The sequence below is a fragment of the Lolium rigidum genome, chromosome 3 (genome assembly GCF_022539505.1).
Source record: "Lolium rigidum isolate FL_2022 chromosome 3, APGP_CSIRO_Lrig_0.1, whole genome shotgun sequence".
In the NCBI taxonomy this organism is placed as follows: domain Eukaryota; kingdom Viridiplantae; phylum Streptophyta; class Magnoliopsida; order Poales; family Poaceae; genus Lolium; species Lolium rigidum.
In genome coordinates this window covers 314,609,178-314,629,228 of record NC_061510.1, presented here as the reverse complement: position 1 = coordinate 314,629,228, position 20,051 = coordinate 314,609,178, and the positions used below count along the sequence as shown (strand labels likewise).

Sequence of the window (20,051 nt, the reverse complement as noted above, 5' to 3'; positions counted from 1 at the left end):
GTCACATGACACCAATAGTCTCATGAATGTCTCGGTAGCCATAGCCTTACTCCTTCACTTAAGTGTGGTTGTTCATAGGAATGCACTTGCTCCGTGCTACTAAACGTAGGGGATATGCTAAATCTTCAGAATGAAATGAATTTTTTTATGTCACAATTTGCACCCAATTATATTGTGGTCGACAGTTTAGCCAGTTTTTGTGAATTGCCTATAGCTAGAGTTTTCGGGCCCAGAGACACTCCAAGATCACCTCCAACATGTGGTTGTTGTGTGGTGTTTTTCCTCGCCTATGAGTTTCTCAAAGCATGGTGGTGGTCCTCTGTGGTGAGGAAATCCACCTATGCGCTTATGCCAAGATTCTCGGGTGCACTAGTGCAAGATGAGTGATGTTGTGCTCAGCAACATGGTTAGAAGAGTAAGATAAACTATATAATAGAGAGGATAAATTTAACACATGGAGGCGATGGTATGAAACTTCCTTTTGAAAGTTTACACATTGTCTTGGAAAAAAGTTGCAGGTATAGCCTCAGTTTTTTTTTTTGAACAAGGGAAGGGACGCGAAGGTCCCGAAACTAGCATTAATATAACAAAAGTGTTACCATACTGCAGAAAGGACCTAAAAGTAATAGAAAATTACAACTGTGTCCTTCCAATTTGCAGGAAGGACCCCATAAAATATAGCAGAAACACAATTGGGTCCTCGAGCAAACTTCGACCTCGCCGGTGATGCATTTGCCACCATCTCCGGTTGTGTCCTTGCCATGGGGCAATGTAGAAAGGGCCTCCCGCCGAAGGTTGAAGGAGGGGGCGTCGGAAATTCCCGACGAAACCAGTAGATGACGGAGTACCACCCTAGCCACCCAAGAAGCTTGCTAGAGCAACATCACCCAAGAAGCTTGAAGAGGCCGACACAGTAAAAGAAAAGAAGTCGTCGATGCCAGCCCACCATGGAGAAGCTTCACAGCTCCCCAACCTCAGACCCGCCACATCCCAGTCCACAACAAGGAGGCTATTCTCCTTGGAATCACCATGAAGCGAGAAGAAGAGCTCCATACCGTGGTCGCAATCGCCAGGTCTGCCGGATAAAAGGGCTTTATTGATGGAAACTCCAGCAGCTCTCCCCGTCTTCTTCGGCTCCGACTACCGGAGCGCCGCGACTAGCAGAAGGTCCACCAGCAAACACATGATCGAGCCCAACAGATCAAGTACCCATCTACTGGCATGAAGCCAAAGACCAACAGAATGCTGAAACTCAACACTAGACGTATACTTACGACTCCTACTATATATAGATATGAAACCGACACCTCTCCTTAGCCTTCTCCCATCGGCGTTGCCGCCGATGAGGGCATTGGATTGGCTCTCGTAGTAGAAGTTGACTCTAAAAAGGGAGAGAACAGAGCGATCAGTCTGTTATAGTCTTGGAATATATTAGATAGTTGTGTTCAGCAATCACATGGTCCTTTAAAAAAAAGTTAAACTGTTCAGGCTATGTGTTTGCATTATGGTAGATAATATCATCGTAAGCTCATTTGGTCCATTGCTCGTGTTTATTTCAGTGTTTTCGTGATATGTATGTGCCAATTTTTGTAGCGAATCATATATTAGCGGATTATAAACAAGAGATCATAATTCAACAACTGAAGACTGAACTTTAATCTAATCATATTTTACGGGATTTACTGGTTGGCTAACAAATTAATAACTTTTGTGTACATACATCTAATCATGGAATAACGAAGTGATGGCTTGCTTGTCCTTCTTCCTCCAACCCTCTTCCATTGATTTGTTGATGTATATCGAGAAATGAGAGAACTAATCTTTTTTTGAGGAAAACAGCAGGACTCTCCTGCGGGCTTTAATGATTGCAAACAATAATTACATCATTTTTGTTGCGAAAAGGACTACCTATCTATTAATCATCATCAACAACAGTACAAAGAACGCAAAAAGTAATAAAAATTACAAAATGGTCTTTAGACCACCTAATGGAGACTACGAACACTGGCGCGAGGCGAAGGCGTGCCGCCGTCATTGCCCCTCCATCACCGGAGTTGTGCAAAGCTTGTCGAAGTAAATCTTGTTGTTGTAGACAGACGGGAAGTCATCGTGCTAAGACCCTAATGGACCAACACAACAGAGCAACAAGCAACGCTAATGATAAGAACCGTAGATCGGAAGTGCCAAACCTATGAGCACACTGACAAACACAAAGATGGACCGGATCCCAGGAGATCTACCGGATATAAAACTCCACACGCCCTTCGCTGGCACTAGGTGCACCACTAGAGAGAGGATAGGGTGGGGATGACCTTATTCTGCCATTAGGATGTAGCCTGCACTTCATTATCCCGAAGAAGACACTGAAAACAACCTAAAAAGAACAATAAACCTCCCACCGGTGAAGGGCCATGGTCCGCCACACCTCCAAGATCCTAAGACCGACGGCGTCACTGATGAGAGGACGAAACGCTAGCTAGCTGGGTTTCAGAAGTCATCCCCTCTCTCTTGGAGCCCTATATGTTGCGTACCGATTTGTTTTTTTCTAGAGTACCAAGATGATAAACAATGGTTTCATTGTTTATGAGATTGTTCAAAATAAAGCTAGGGGGTTTCTTGACCCAGTTACAAGACTCTTTATTTAAAAAATTAAACTTAGATAAATCATGCGCTACCTTATTTGCTTCCTTCAGACAAAAATTAAAAGTAACATTTTCAATTATCGTTGTCATCGATAATGTCTGCATAAATTGGAGAGGCCTCGTTCCACCACATCTTCTCCCCCTTACAAGCTTGTATTGTCTCGGAAGAACCACACTTAGCAACGATTGTACTACATCCCATAGATGTTGCAAGGGGGTTTTATTGCTGCTACATGAGAATCAATTTTTTGTTGTTGTAAAAAAGAGAGAACCAATCTGTCACGATGTGTCGAGGCCCAGATATGCATTTTTTATGTGGCTCTGTTACTGTGTGTGAGAGGAAAATGTACTACTCCGCACTTCTTAGGCCCATAACATCTAAAATTCGTAGCCCGGCCCAATATTTGCCCTTCGACCCGTTTGGTGAGTTCCCCGTGCAAATCAGAAACCCTAGACGCCGCCGCCTATAAATTGAATCCCCCCCCACCTTCAACCGACAACCAGATCTGCTTGGCCAAGAGCGGTACTACAGCTGCGATTTCTTCTCTTCTTTGTCATTTTCGTTTGCTTTTCGTGTTCGTCTGCTTACTTTTCTCATTGAGTCGTTTCTACGGGGGTTGAAATGAGGAAAAACCTATCCATAACCAAATCTCTGCATCTTCAGATGATGAGAAACAACATGCACTACCATCTGATCTCGCCCCCCGATTTCTCCCATCCTCTATGTTCTTTGGATTCGCTATTTCTTTGTATGCTTTTTGTTAGTTGCAATCGGTGATGAAGTCGTTTAATTGTGCTGAGTTCCTCTGTGATTATCTCAACAACAATCACCATCTTTCGGCTGAGAGATTGCAATATGCGTATGCTCCATTCTCTGTTTCTAGGAAGTTTTAGATTGTTATATGCCATGAGGTATCTGATGCTTGGTCTATTTCAATGGCCTTGTTTCTCGTTAGATTGGCAGACAGCGAGCAGGGAACGGGTTTTTGCGACACTGGCTGCTCCCATACCAGGAGCTTCCTGTTACTATACCCCCGTTTACATTTTAGTCATGCCACATCATTTACCTTTATTTTGTAATATTTTCTCTGGATCTAATTGCTCAAGTCATAATATTTCTCAGAACAAAGGTGTTCTCGTCACATCTTACCAAGTTAGAAACATGGCTTGTGTACGAAAGATCTGTCCAATCCACGAGCAATGATTCAGGCAGCCCCTTTGTCAGATTACAGTGGTAATGGAGGTGTTGCGTTGCTCGGAGAGTAAATCTTCTGCTCTTCAGATTGGCTGAGGGGGATGCTCTGCTTCCCTCCATGAAGCCGGCCTAGTAGTCTTAAGAACAATCTTTCTTTTTCTCAGATTTAGCATCGTGAACAGAACGGCTGTGTACGAAATTGCTCTCTGTAACAATGGCCGATTATTCAGGACGCCCAATTGTCAAATTACAAAGCCATTCCTTTTGAATTTGACCAAATCAAATCTTTCAAGTTCCCTTTGCTTTGTGGAAGAAATGAAATTGTTCCATGTACCCCGAAATGGAATGATTAGCGACCAGACGTTTATCTAATTGCTAATTCTGTGCACTGTCAAAAAAAAGTTGCTGCTCCCTGTCTCAACGTGTCCCTGTCGTAAGCTTTTTTGGATGGGGAATGCCATATGGAACAGTAGCAATCTATGAGAAATTAAAAAGAACAGAACGGATAAGTTGAATGGGCGTACACGATTCAGTAAGTTTATATTTTGGACATAAAAGTTCTACCTATTGATCGGTTACCTGTTGACCTCAATATGCGTTTTGGCGATTAGATCTCCAGCCGTTTGAGGCCGCGGCCCCCAGGCGAAAATCCAGATTTAACAAATGTTGGATTGGATAAAAAAAGGATTCCGGATTTAACAAATGCTGGCTTGGATGAAAAAAAGGGGGTGGGGCACCATTTTTTAGGTTGCACCCTGCCATTTGCTCATTAGTGGTGATAGTTTTAAAAGATCGTCTTCTCGCTACACAAAAGCATTGTCATAGTTTGGCGATCGGATTAGCCACATTCTGGTAATCGAATCAACCACATTTTGGCGATCAAAACAAAAACTAGAGGACAATAGGCTCGTTGGTGGTACCTTTTTGTCGTGGCATTGGGCACGAAGCATCGTCGGTTGCATCTTCGGTTTCCTGTGTCGTAGTGGTTGGAGTGGATGTCGAAGGGGAGGACGAAGTAGCTGAAGCCTTGGCGATGGGTGTTGTACCAAGCCCTCGTCTCCTTATCCATTGCAGGAATGTCAGGTCAGTGTTCTTCGCTGTGGAGGTTGCCTTTAACAAAGCTATCCGGACGTCCTGGTTAGCGAGCATCTCCTTCCACTGCACGTTGTACTTCTCGTCCCTCTCGACGACGTGCGCACTCGCATTGATCCAACACTTGTCGAAGGATGCCTGCAACCTTTCGGCTAGATGACCCGCCTTTTTCAGTTCTTTCAGCCCAAACTCGCCCAAACTCGGGGTGGCCTGCCGACGCGGCAGGGGCTAGAGTGTCGGGGTAATATTGCTCGCCCTTGTTATTTGCGAGGTTTCGGCGTACCTCCGCCCACTTCTTGCAATTCTCGATGTGGGCGAAGACGTTGAGGTACTTGAACGTCTGGTCGTTGGTTTCGTCCGCGTACATGTCGAACGCCTGCCGCATCTGCAAATACAAGCAGGTGAATCAAGATTAAACCTCGGCGATCTAGGGTTGATGGAGGAGCCACGGCGAGTGAGCATACCTTGGCTTCAAAGTTGGCGTCGCTCACTGGGTGGGCTGTAACACCTCAAATTTCAAATAAAGGAAGAAGAACCAATCCAATTATCCAAATTTGAGAACCAACAAAAACTTTTCAAAATTCATATAGTGCCCTGCATAGGACTTGTGCATTTTGAGTGCTATGCCATGATGAGTGTTATTTTGTGTAGGTGATAAACTCCACAACCCTAGAGTGATTCCATGATGATCACCAAACAAATAAATGAAAAAGAGAAAGAAATCAAATAAGGATAAAACCCTAAAAACCCTAACATATGACATATGATATTTTTTATAAACTTTGACTCTAGACCCAATTAGTCTTCACCACTAGTGGTAATAGGTTATTAAATAGTTATTACAACTTTGAGAATCAAAGATACCTCAATTAAATCAAAGCTAAGAATTAAAACTTGCTCACATAAGATAATGGTCATTTTTGACAATTACAATCTGGTCCTCACTTTGAGCCTCTCTATTTCAAAATTTCTCAACTAAACACCTCCAACTCTTTGCATGCCATCCAAGTATACAACACAATGAACAACTTTTGTAAAGTGGACCATACCAAATTCATCTTGGATCAAGAACTAGGATCAAGCAAAGTAGAGACTTTTTAACAAAAACAAGATCGAGCACATTTTTGAAATTGATCAAACCGGACCACTCCTTGATCAATTCTTGGCTCAATTCGGTGCCTTGGACCTTCCTCTACCTAGCCCATGCAAAAACACACCATGGACACGACCAGAACATGGCCGGCCATGGCCATGCCGGTCACGTCGCCCCTCGACGCTCACCCCTCTCTCCCTGCCTCTCCAGCCTAAGCAACCTTGTCAAACGCGTCGCCCACGATCCCAGAAGATCGCCCGTACCCGCCGTTGAACGAGAGGACGACGCCACGACCCGCCATCGCCGCGCCCCGTACGCTCCAGGTACGCCGCCAACGGCATGGCGACGTCACCAGTGCACGGACAAGTCCACGCGGCGCTCGCCAGATCTCGCCGTACCCGACCATATCCGCGCGCCGTAGTACTTCTCTCGCCACGCGGAGCTTGCCGGACATGCTCGCGTCACCCCCTAGCGCCTACCGCCGCCGGAGAGGAAGCTTCCTTCCGCGACGGCCGCGACAGTACACGCACGGCCCCGACCATCGTACGCCTCGCATTAACTCGCCATGGACGCTCGCGGATTCGCCGTACCTTTGCGATCGTCGCTGCGTCACCGCCTAGCCCTCTAGCTCGCCGGAGACGTCGCGCCCACGACGACTTGCTCACCGCCCCGCGGCACCCCTCCCTCCTATAAATAGAGCACTCCCCGGACCAAACCAAGCACACCACCATGACCACCTCTCACCACCGCTTCGCCTCGCACCGCTAGCCACCTCAATCGTCGCCGGAGCAAGCTCAATCGAGCGATCGGAGCCGCGGAAGCCCCGGTGAAATCGCCGTCGATCCGGGCCGCCTCGAGCTTCGCCACCGCTACGGGCTGCATCGCCGTCGTCTACACCTTCGTCAAGCCCATCGCCAACCCTAGCTGGAGCCACGGTGAGCTCGCCGACCCCCTACTGCCGCCGCCGCACGTCGGGTTCTCGTCGGAGACGACGATGAATGCGAGCCGTTGATCCGTGTTTTAATCCAACGCACCACCTCGCCCCATACCGTTTCGGTGACGCTGAGTCACTGACGCGCGGACCCCACCCTGTCAGCGCGCCGCGCGTCTGTGGACCGTGGTTGGGCTGAACTGGGTTGGTTTGGGCCGTTTTTAAACCTTTAGGCCCACTTAGCTTTCCCGCGTAGCCCAGTAATTCAAATTCGAATTATCCAAATCCATTTAATCTCAATACTGGTTACAACTTTGAAATTCAATAGATTGAAATTGGCTAAACCAAATTTGATGAACTTTATGTTGTTGGAAAGCTAAGAAAAAGATCTAACTCATGCCACTGGTCCCTTGGTCAGATACTTGGTAGAATAAATGTGATAAAAATAACAAGACAGGGACTTTTACTTATTCAAATAATTATTAAAAATCAACCAAAATAGATATTAAGTTAATTCCAACTCTAGTAGCTCACATATGACTTACACTAATTGTTTCTGCAAGAAAATGGTGTGGTCACTTTGCATGATCATGCCCTAGTTTAATTAATGGATCATTTGACTAGTTTAACTAGTTGATATTATCCAAAACTATTAAAGTAAATCTTGTGAAGTTGTATACTTCATTTAAACTTGTCTCACATGAATTCATGGGATGATTGGACCCCTGGTTTCAAACTCTCTTATATGAATTACTTGAGATTTAAATCAAATGTAGTGTGATTTAAATAGTATGAGGTGGTCTACCTCATTTAAATCATTTTCTTCAATAATGATGATGAATGGTTGACTTGGGTCAACATAGCATTCATGTATTGCTATTGAGAAATTAAATCTTAAGAAGATTTCAATGAGAGGAATTTATTCCCCAAACACTATATGAACATTACTTATCACATATGAATAAGAGGAAAGCATTTTCCTCAAGTCACCCACCAATACACTTACTTATTTTATGTGTGTGCTTAGTATAGTTTGTGTGAAGTAATGATGTGTTTAGTATAGCCTTTGAGCTTGTTTGGTGATTATACTTCGTATTCTAAATTTAGACGCTAGCACCGGAGATTACCAAGAGGAAGGAGAATTCTACCCTAAAGAAGAAGGAGAAAACCTAGAGAACTACCAAGGCAAGATAATACTCTTGCGAAGTGCAAAGCTCACCTTGAGCAAGGCACCATGATACTTATTTTTCTTATACAAGCCTATCTTATGTGTACACCATACAAGTTCTACTTGTTGTGTTTTACAAAGAGGAATTAAAATTGGGATAGAGAACAAGATTACTAGATGAGTAGAGATAGCAAAGCAAAGTAGCACCCCTCATGATTAGTGCTAGTGCTAAAGTACTAAAATTTGACTACATTAGATGGGAGCATGTGAATGGTTGAATTCGAAACCTTGGGATGATGAAGCATTCCATTGAAGAGTTTGGTTTGGATGTGAACAAGAGAAGAGAGTGATTTTTGATAAAAACCTGATATTGGTTTGAATGCGATACCTTTCCAATTTTTGAGTACCCCCACAATACCTGATTATGGGTAGGGCTTAACTGGAAGTTTATAGATTTTAGTATGAGTTCCCTCCGAACACACATCATAGGGGTTATGCTGAGGCTGCCTCCGTTGTTGAGAAAGGATGTGAATTGAGGTGAAATTGTACGGCCAAGCCCTGTGCAGTTCCCAGGTTAACAGTTGGTTTTCGTTGGGAGGCCAAGCTCATGGGGAGAGGTGCTCATACTAGGATGTGTAAGTGAAAGGTTATGGTTGATGATCCGCGTCTTGTGTTACGGTGACTCGGAGTTATTCCGACGGATGAAATCAAATGTTGTGGCACAAGTGTGCAACCTCTGCAGAGTGTAAATCTATTCGAATAGCCGTGTCCACGGTTACGGACGGTTGGAAGGGCCATACGGTTTCCGGTGTCGGATTTTTTGAAAGCTTTAGTAAATGTGAATGGTGACTTGGTGACTCTTTGGGTATTTGAACAAATGATGTGGGAATGACACTAATGTTCCCACATATGTTAGTTAGCACATGATCCAAGCTTGTGAACTAAAATATGGCTTATGCAAGTTAAATTAGAACTTAGTTTCTTTAATAGGCATTTTACAATAGTATTAGTTTGCAAGTACTTGAAGTACTTACGGCTTTGTCCCTGGCTATTCAAATGGCCGGAGTACGAGGAGGAACGAGAACTATCACGAGGATGACCAGCGGGACGCCTACGACAACTAGGGGTTTCTGACGTCAAATGTTGGCCTGTGGACTAGAGAGTCCCGTTACTATTACGCTTCCGCTATGTATGAACTTACGTATGTTGTTGATTGTGAGATCAACTATTTGTGTAATATGAATCATGTGATTCAAGATTGTAAGACATTATGGCTTGTAATAAATAATGACTGTGATATTCGACTATTATGCCTCGCAACAACATTCTCCTGGGATTGCGATGAATGACATAATAGGCATCTGGACTTAAAAATCCGGGTGTTGACAAGTTGGTATCAGAGCCATTGTTTGACCTTAGAAAACCTTAGTTAGAATGGGCGTTCATAGAAACATAACTTTGAAATACAAAGGAAAAGGTTATTTATGAAAAGTTATTCATATTCTTGTCTTGGAGGTTTTTTTCAAAACTTGATAAAAACATGCTCTTTATTATTATGTCTACCTAAAACTTTGCCACACTTGATCAAATGTTTAACTTACTCTCCTAATTCACTTTCAGATGGAGCCCAACGCACCCGTCAACACCAAGTTTTACCAACTTGGTAACGGAGGCAGCCTTGATCTTCGAGCACGATCTCACCGCGGTCTCGAACTTTCGGGCGCCTCCGGCCCGAGTTCCATGGGATCCGGATGGATGATCAGCCCGGCGGAGAGCTACGGTGGATCATTACTTGTGGATACGAGGGGGAACATGGAGTCTCCTACCACGGACGGGATCCTGTTCTCCTTCCGTGAGAGCAAGCGGCTCGATGGATCGGCACGCGGCCTGCGGGAGACGCGGCTCGCCTTTGCGGACGGAACACGGTACGCCTGCTTGCGTCCCGTTTCGCTCACCTAGTGAAGCGTGATGCCAACGGAGTACCTATGGCTCTGCGGTCCCACCCGAGCTGAGGCATCACGCCGAGCATCTAGACTTCATCTCTGTATCACACTCGAGCTGGATGCGGATAACGCCGGATGTATGCGAACCGGACTCACCTCGCCACTGGCTACACATGGAGATGCCATCAAGCATCTGTCCCGGTGCCGCAACAAGCTTCGCCTGAAGTGCGCGAAGAAGGATGTCACCATTACACGCCTTCGCGCACAGATAGCATCACTTGAGGCCACCGTCAAGGCCCAGGAGGAGCAGCTGATGGAGATAGAGGAAGACGAGGTCGGTATCGATATTCGGGGAGGAGACGCCTTCCCGAGTGATGACGACGACTTTGAGGAGGACGAGTTCACGGAGGAGGAGGACTACGAGTTCCTGGAGCCGGGACACGATGATGTCGTTCCCATTGACATCAAGGATGAGGGTAGTCACACTTGAGCACTGATGTAGGTGTGAGTTGTATCCCGTCCCATGTATCGTAGCATGAAGGGTTCTTAAAACCCTGGGTATGAGTGTGTTTTCATTCCTTGTATCGTAGTCCGAAAAATGGTTCTTAAAACCATGGGAGGAATGGCATGTAGTTTGTAATGTGTTATATGGAATGAATGAATGTTTGTGTGTGTCATCCAAAGCATTCAAATTTTTCTTAAGTCTTGAACTCATTCAAAATAAACCATAAAAATTCCCTCTTATCTTATAATCTCATGTATGTTCAGATGGCCCCTCCCAATCGCAACAACAACGATGCCATGATGCAACTGCTGCAAACCACTGCTTCAAGACAGGGAGACTGAAAGAGCTGAACGTCAAGCCAACATCACTGCACTGCAAAATCTTGCAAACCAAGGCCATGGAAACCATGATCATCCCGGATCCAAGCTCAAGAACTTTCAGAATACCAACCCTCCGGTGTTCAGCAAGACGGAGGAACCCCTCGATGCCGATGAGTGGCTTCAAACCATGGAAAACAATCTGGAGGTAGCGGGAGTGGAACCCAACGAGATGGTCCTGTTTGCCACTCATTACCTCGCGAGGACCTGCCCGAGCACTGGTGGATTAGCACACGTGCCATGAATGGAGGTCGAGTTCATGACTTGGGCAGATTTCAAGCTCAAGTTCAGCAAGTACCATGTACCCCCGGGTCTTATCAAGAAGATGAGGGACGAGTTCCGTGAGCTGAAGCAAGGTCGCATGACGGTGGTAGAATACCGCGACGGGTTCCTTACCTGTCAAGGTACGCCCCGATGAGGCCGATACTGCGAGAAGAGGCAAGAAAGATTCCTGAATGGACTGCATGATGAGATGCGAGACGGTCCTAGTCAACATCCCCTTTGCGGATCTAGAAGCCCTTGTTGACTCCGCCATTCGGATGGAGGGCAAGTTGAACCAAGCCAATGAAAACCGCAAACGTCGAATGATGCACCGAGTGGGCCTAGCAACGCCCGAAGTATCGCCCCGGCTCAAGCGGAGGTTTCACTCCGAGGAACAACAACAAGCCCCCTATGCAGAACTCGCGCCCGGTTATCAGAACCGGAGTGGAGGAAACTCCAGGCCAGGAGGCAACACCAACCACTACAACAACAACAACAACTTCAACCGCGCTCCGCCCAGAGCTCCCAACAACAACAACAACACCAACACCGCTCCAAGGACTGGAAGCAACGCCGTTCCTGTCGCCACCAAGGACAAGTCCACTATCACTTGCTATGAGTGCGGAGTGGTGGGGCACTACTCCAACGAGTGTCCCAAGAGACTCGCCAAGCTCGCCGGCAATACCGCTGCACCTGCTCGGCAGCAACGCCGCGTTTCCACAGGAAAGAAGTTCGCCCCCAACAACCCCAATAACCGCAACGGCCGCCTCTTCCACATGAATGCCGAAGAAGCCCAGGAAGCACCAGATGTTGTACTGGGTATGTTTCCTGTCAACTCAGTACCTGCCCGAGTGTTGTTTGATTCTGGAGCATCTCATTCTTTTGTCACTGAAGACTTTGCATCAACAAGTAAAATTCAACCCCTCAGTTTGAAACATGTCATGATAGTTCAAATCCCCGGATCAACCACTAAAGCCAGAAAATTTTGTAAAAATGTACCCATCAGAATTCATGAAGTAGAGTTCTATGCCAATTTGATAATTTTGGGAACCAAAGGTTTGGAAGTGGTGCTTGGGAATGGATTGGATGGCAAAACACCATGGAATGATTGATCTGTGCCAAGAAAGCCATCACCATGACCGGTAGCACCGGTATCTTAGTGGAACATGTCTACGAACTACTACCTAGAAAGTTTACCGCAACCGGAGCGTAGCCAAGCCAACTCCGGATCAAATCGGGGTCGTTTGTCGATATCCCGATGTGTTCCCGGATGGTTTACCCGGTATGCCCCCGGATCGGGATATCGAGTTTATCATCGAGTTAATTCCCGGAACCGGACCTATAGCCCGGAGAGCCTACGAGCATGAACCCAGCGAGCTAGTAGAGCTGAAGAAGCAAGCTGGATGAGCTGTTAGCCAAAGGTCCGATTAGACCAAGTGCGTCACCTTGGAGATCCCCCGTTTTGTTTGTGGATAAGAAGGATGGTGCCAGTCGTTTATGTACGGACTATCGTAAACTTAACGATGTCACCATCAAGAACAAATACCCTTTGCCGAAGATAGAAGATTTGTTTGATCAGCTAACCGGAGCTATAGTGTTCTCAAAGATTGACCTCAGGACTGGATATCACCAGCTGAAGATCCGAGCATCAGACATTCCCAAAACTGCCTTTACCACCAGATATGGATTGTACGAGTACAATGTCATGTCATTTGGATTAACCAATGCCCCTGCTTATTTCATGAATCTCATGAATAAGATCTTCATGAACTTCCTGGATAAGTTTGTTGTCGTTTTCATCGATGACATCCTAATCTACTCCAAATCCGAGGAAGAACATGAGCAACACCTAGAAGCTGTCCTAGAGACCCTGAGAGAGCATAAGCTGTATGCTAAGTTCAGCAAATGTGAGTTTTGGTTAAAGGAAGTTGGATTCCTGGGACATATCTTGTCCGCGGGAGGAATTGCCGTAGACCCCGCCAAGATCAAGACTGTTGCAGAATGGAAAGCCCCCACCACTCAGACCGAGGTCCGTGCTTTTCTTGGATTAGCCGGATACTACCGCAGATTTGTAGAAGGCTTTTCGAGTATCGCTCGACCAATGACCCAATTGCTGAAGAAAGATAAGAAGTTCGAATGGACGGACAAATGTGAAGAGAGTTTTCAACAACTCAAGCTTAGACCGACCACAGCCCCAATTCGATCATGCCGGACATCACCAAACCCTTTGATGTTTACTTGCGATGCATCCAAGATTGGTCTCGGATGTGTGCTTATGCAAGAAGGCAAAGTGATCTCTTATTTGTCCCGGCAAGCTGAAGCGGCATGAGCAGAACTACCCCACCCATGACCTCGAACTCGCAGCCGTAGTTTTAGCACCGAAGGTGTGGCGTCATTACCTCATGGGTAATCGCTGCGAGATCTATTCGGATCACAAGAGCACGAAGTATATCTTTACCCGAAGGAGCTGAACATGAGACAAAGAAGATGGTTAGAACTGATTAAGGATTATGATATGGAGATCCACTACCACCCCGGCAAGGCCAATGTGGTAGGCGATGCGTTGAGCGGATCGCCGTGTCGGTTAAACTCAATGATAGCGAGAAGAACAACCCGGTTTGTATCGGGAGTTTGAACGAGTTTAGAATGGAGTTAGTCGGTGAAGGATTCCTAGCCGGCATGGAGCTACAACCCACCTTGATTGGTCGGATCAAGGAAGCTCGAAAGGAAATGCCGGCATTGACGGAATCAAGACCCGGATAGTCGCGGGAAAGGCCCCGGGATTCACTTGTGGATGAAGCCGGAGTTCTTTGGTACAAAGGACGTCTCTGCGTACCATCGGATTCGGACACTGAAGCAAGTCATTCGAAGGAAGCCCATGACACCCTATACTCTATTCACCCCGGAGGTACCAAGATGTACCAAGATTTGAAGGAACAATTTTGGTGGCATGGAATGAAGAGGGAGATCGGAAGCTACATCGCCAAGTGTGATATATGTCAGCGAGTCAAGGCTGAACATCAGCGACCCGCAGGACTGCTGCAACCCTTGCAGATACCGGAATGGAAGTGGGACTCGGTAGGAATGGACTTTATCACTGGTTTACCCAAGTCCAGCAAAGGCAACGATTCTATATGGGTAGTGGTGGATAGATTGACCAAAGTAGCCCATTTCATCGCTGTCAAGACCACCTATCAAGGACCAAAGTTAGCTGAGCTGTACATCTCCAGAATAGTCGCCCTGCACGGAACCCCGAAGTCGATAGTGTCAGATAGAGGATCACAGTTCACCTCAAGATTACGGCAGAAAGTGCATGAAGGACTAGGAACCCGTCCGAACTTCGGCACCGCCTATCACCCGCGGACCGATGGACGGACCGAGAGAGTCAACCGGATACTAGAGGACATGTTGAGAGCATGTGTACTGGAGTACGGATCCAAGTGGGAAGATTGTACGCCTTACGCGAGAATTCTCTTACAACAACAGTTACCAAGCCGGCCTGCAGATGGCCCCCTTTGAAGCTTTGTACGGAAGGAAGTGCCGTACCCCCCTGAACTGGTCGGAAGTCGGAGAAAGCCAAGTCTTTGGACCTGATGTTCTTCGTGAAGCCGAAGAGAAGGTGCACAAGATCCGAGAGTACCTCAAGACCGCTCGGTCCCGACGAGAAGAGTTACGCCGACAAGAGACGCCGAGAGATGACCTTCGAGATCGGAGATTTTGTCTATCTCAAGGTATCCCCACGAAAGGAATGCAGAGATTTCAGCTGAAAGGAAAGCTTGCCCCTAGATATGTCGGACCTTTCAAAGTTCCGAGTCGCCGAGGCGAAGTATCCTATCAATTAGAGTTACTCGAAGAAATGTCGAGCTGTGCACGACGTATTTCACATCTCACTCCTGCGGAAGTGCACGGAAGTCCCCGAGAAGACGGAAGTGTTCAAGAACATCGATCACCGTTCGGTGGATATCAACCAAGACACGACATACCGCGAAGTGCCGATTCGCATCTTGGAAGAAGCATACGGAACCACTCGCACCCGAAGCATCAAGTTTACGAAGATACGGTGGAGCAACCATACCGAAGATGAAGCCACTTGGGAGCGAGAGGAAGATATGAAGAAGGAGTACCCGGATCTCTTTAGTACCTAATTTTCTTTTAGATCTCGGGACGAGATCTTTTGTAAGGGGAAGGGTTTGTAACACCTCAAATTTCAAATAAAGGAAGAAGAACCAATCCAATTATCCAAATTTGAGAACCAACAAAAACTTTTCAAAATTCATATAGTGCCCTGCATAGGACTTGTGCATTTTGAGTGCTATGCCATGATGAGTGTTATTTTGTGTAGGTGATAAACTCCACAACCCTAGAGTGATTCCATGATGATCACCAAACAAATAAATGAAAAAGAGAAAGAAATCAAATAAGGATAAAACCCTAAAAACCCTAACATATGACATATGATATTTTTTATAAACTTTGACTCTAGACCCAATTAGTCTTCACCACTAGTGGTAATAGGTTATTAAATAGTTATTACAACTTTGAGAATCAAAGATACCTCAATTAAATCAAAGCTAAGAATTAAAACTTGCTCACATAAGATAATGGTCATTTTTGACAATTACAATCTGGTCCTCACTTTGAGCCTCTCTATTTCAAAATTTCTCAACTAAACACCTCCAACTCTTTGCATGCCATCCAAGTATACAACACAATGAACAACTTTTGTAAAGTGGACCATACCAAATTCATCTTGGATCAAGAACTAGGATCAAGCAAAGTAGAGACTTTTTAACAAAAACAAGATCAGCACATTTTTGAAATTGATCAAACCAGACCACTCCTTGATCAATTCTTGGCTCAATTCGGTGCCTTGGACCTTCCTCTACCTAGCCCATGCAAAAACACACCATGGACACGACCAGAACATGGCCGGCCATGGCCATGCCGGTCACGTCGCCCCTCGACGCTCACCCCTCTCTCCCTGCCTCTCCAGCCTAAGCAACCTTGTCAAACGCGTCGCCCACGATCCCAGAAGATCGCCGTACCCGCCGTTGAACGAGAGGACGACGCCACGACCCGCCATCGCCGCGCCCGGTACGCTCCGGGTACGCCGCCAACGGCATGGCGACGTCACCGGTGCACGGACACGTCCACGCGGCGCTCGCCAGATCTCGCCGTACCCGACCATATCCGCGCGCCGTAGTACTTCTCTCGCCACGCGGAGCTTGCCGGACATGCTCGCGTCACCCCCTAGCGCCTACCGCCGCCGGAGAGGAAGCTTCCTTCCGCGACGGCCGCGACAGTACACGCACGGCCCCGACCATCGTACGCCTCGCATTAACTCGCCATGGACGCTCGCGGATTCGCCGTACCTTTGCGATCGTCGCTGCGTCACCGCCTAGCCCTCTAGCTCGCCGGAGACGTCGCGCCCACGACGACTTGCTCACTGCCCCGCAGCACCCCCTCCCTCCTATAAATAGAGCACTCCCCGGACCAAACCAAGCACACCACCATGACCACCTCTCACCACCGCTTCGCCTCGCACCGCTAGCCACCTCAATCGTCGCCGGAGCAAGCTCAATCGAGCGATCGGAGCCGCGGAAGCCCTGGTGAAATCGCCGTCGATCCAGGCCGCCTCGAGCTTCGCCACTGCTACAGGCTGCATCGCCGTCGTCTACACCTTCGTCAAGCCCACTGCCAACCCTAGCTGGAGCCACGGTGAGCTCGCCGACCCCCTACTGCCGCCGCCGCACGTCGGGTTCTCGTCGGAGACGACGATGAATGCGAGCCGTTGATCCGTGTTCTAATCCAACGCACCACCTCGCCCCATACCGTTTCGGTGACGCTGAGTCAGCGACGCGCGGACCCCACCCTGTCGGCGCGCCGCGCGTCTGTGGACCGTGGTTGGGCTGAACTCGGGTTGGTTTGGGCCGTTTTTAAACCTTTAGGCCCACTTAGCTTTCCCGCGTAGCCCAGTAATTCAAATTCGAATTATCCAAATCCATTTAATCTCAATACTGGTTACAACTTTGAAATTCAATAGATTGAAATTGGCTAAACCAAATTTGATGAACTTTATGTTGTTGGAAAGCTAAGAAAAAGATCTAACTCATGCCACTGGTCCCTTGGTCAGATACTTGGTAGAATAAATGTGATAAAAATAACAAGACAGGGACTTTTACTTATTCAAATAATTATTAAAAATCAACCAAAATAGATATTAAGTTAATTCCAACTCTAGTAGCTCACATATGACTTACACTAATTGTTTCTGCAAGAAAATGGTGTGGTCACTTTGCATGATCATGCCCTAGTTTAATTAATGGATCATTTGACTAGTTTAACTAGTTGATATTATCCAAAACTATTAAAGTAAATCTTGTGAAGTTGTATACTTCATTTAAACTTGTCTCACATGAATTCATGGGATGATTGGACCCCTGGTTTCAAACTCTCTTATATGAATTACTTGAGATTTAAATCAAATGTAGTGTGATTTAAATAGTATGAGGTGGTCTACCTCATTTAAATCATTTTCTTCAATAATGATGATGAATGGTTGACTTGGGTCAACATAGCATTCATGTATTGCTATTGAGAAATTAAATCTTAAGAAGATTTCAATGAGAGGAATTTATTCCCCAAACACTATATGAACATTACTTATCACATATGAATAAGAGGAAAGCATTTTCCTCAAGTCACCCACCAATACACTTACTTATTTTATGTGTGTGCTTAGTATAGTTTGTGTGAAGTAATGATGTGTTTAGTATAGCCTTTGAGCTTGTTTGGTGATTATACTTCGTATTCTAAATTTAGACGCTAGCACGGAGATTACCAAGAGGAAGGAGAATTCTACCCTGAAGAAGAAGGAGAAAACCTAGAGAACTACCAAGGCAAGATAATACTCTTGCGAAGTGCAAAGCTCACCTTGAGCAAGGCACCATGATACTTATTTTTCTTATACAAGCCTATCTTATGTGTACACCATACAAGTTCTACTTGTTGTGTTTTACAAAGAGGAATTAAAATTGGGATAGAGAACAAGATTACTAGATGAGTAGAGATAGCAAAGCAAAGTAGCACCCCTCATGATTAGTGCTAGTGCTAAAGTACTAAAATTTGACTACATTAGATGGGAGCATGTGAATGGTTGAATTTGAAACCTTGGGATGATGAAGCATTCCATTGAAGAGTTTGGTTTGGATGTGAACAAGAGAAGAGGGTGATTTTTGATAAAAACCTGATATTGGTTTGAATGCGATACCTTTCCAATTTTTGAGTACCCCCACAATACCTGATTATGGGTAGGGCTTAACTGGAAGTTTATAGATTTTAGTATGAGTTCCCTACTGAACACACATCATAGGGGTTATGCCGAGGCTGCCTCCGTTGTTGAGAAAGGATGTGAATTGAGGTGAAATTGTACGGCCAAGCCACTGTGCGGTTCCCGGGTTAACGGTTGGTTTTCACTGGGAGGCCAAGCTCATGGGGAGAGGTGCTCATACTAGGATGTGTAAGTGAAAGGTTATGGTTGATGATCCGCGTCTTGTGTTACGGTGACTCGGAGTTATTCCGACGGATGAAATCAAATGTTGTGGCAAAAGTGTGCAACCTCTGCAGAGTGTAAATCTATTCGAATAGCCGTGTCCACGGTTACGGACGGTTGGAAGGGCCATACAGTTTCCGGTGTCAGATTTTTTTTAAAGCTTTAGCAAATGTGAATGGTGACTTGGTGACTCTTTGGGTATTTGAACAAATGATGTGGGAATGACACTAATGTTCCCACATATGTTAGTTAGCACATGATCCAAGCTTGTGAACTAAAATATGGCTTATGCAAGTTAAATTAGAACTTAGTTTCTTTAATAGGCATTTTACAATAGTATTAGTTTGCAAGTACTTGAAGTACTTACGGCTTTGTCCCTGGCTATTCAAATGGCCGGAGTACGAGGAGGAACGAGAACTATCACGAGGATGACCAGCGGGACGCCTACGACAACTAGGGGTTTCTGACGTCAAATGTTGGCCTGTGGACTAGAGAGTCCCGTTACTATTACGCTTCCGCTATGTATGAACTTACGTATGTTGTTGATTGTGAGATCAACTATTTGTGTAATATGAATCATGTGATTCAAGATTGTAAGACATTATGGCTTGTAATAAATAATGACTGTGATATTCGACTATTATGCCTCGCAACAACATTCTCCTGGGATTGCGATGAATGACATAATAGGCATCTGGACTTAAAAATCCGGGTGTTGACATGGGCTTTGATCTCCTCCTGTATGTCGTGTCACTTGTTGGACGCAGCATGCATGATCCCCCAATGGATGTCCATTGCCTTGTCGCCGTGGATCATCACCGTCTTGTTGAAGTATGGATCGACAATTTTGCGCTCATTGAACGCTAACTTGACCCGCCGCCAATACGTCTCGTAATTTTGATTGGTGCCGGTGATGCCGTTCATGGAAACGGTCTTCCAAGCTTCGGCGAGGCACTCCTCTTCTTTGCCCGTCCATTTGATCCGCGGCTCGGCCAACGGCGAGTTCTTCCTTTTCTTCCTCCCCTTCGCCGCCGCCGCCGTGGGTTCATGAGCATCTTCTTAGTCGACGTCCTGGTCGATGTCAGCCTGCTCATCTTCTTCGTCGACGTCTTGGGTGCCGTCTCCAAGACTGTTGTTCCGATCGTCGACGGCACCCCGCGACGACTTCTGTCGCCCTTGCCTCCTCTTGTGTGAAGAAACCCGGGCTCGACGCGGCGGCCATGGAGCGCGACGTGATCATCTCGTGCATCACTCCATCATTCGGCGGCGGCATCCCGAGGTTGGAGAAGAAG

At 46.2% G+C, this 20,051-nt stretch overlaps 3 non-coding genes across 3 annotated transcripts; all 3 read left to right on the top strand.

The window, feature by feature from the left end:
- The first annotated feature begins 3,408 nt into the window (after positions 1-3,408).
- LOC124704831 lies at positions 3,409-3,496 on the top strand. The gene has a single exon (XR_007003710.1). It is a non-coding gene; the product is annotated as a small nucleolar RNA Z196/R39/R59 family (small nucleolar RNA).
- Positions 3,497-3,542: 46 nt separating this feature from the next.
- Positions 3,543-3,688, top strand: LOC124704991. Its single transcript, XR_007003843.1, has one exon. It is a non-coding gene; the product is annotated as a small nucleolar RNA F1/F2/snoR5a (small nucleolar RNA).
- A 161-nt stretch (positions 3,689-3,849) lies between these two features.
- On the top strand, positions 3,850-3,986 carry LOC124705014. Its single transcript, XR_007003864.1, has one exon. It is a non-coding gene; the product is annotated as a small nucleolar RNA snoR77 (small nucleolar RNA).
- Positions 3,987-20,051: the final 16,065 nt, after the last annotated feature.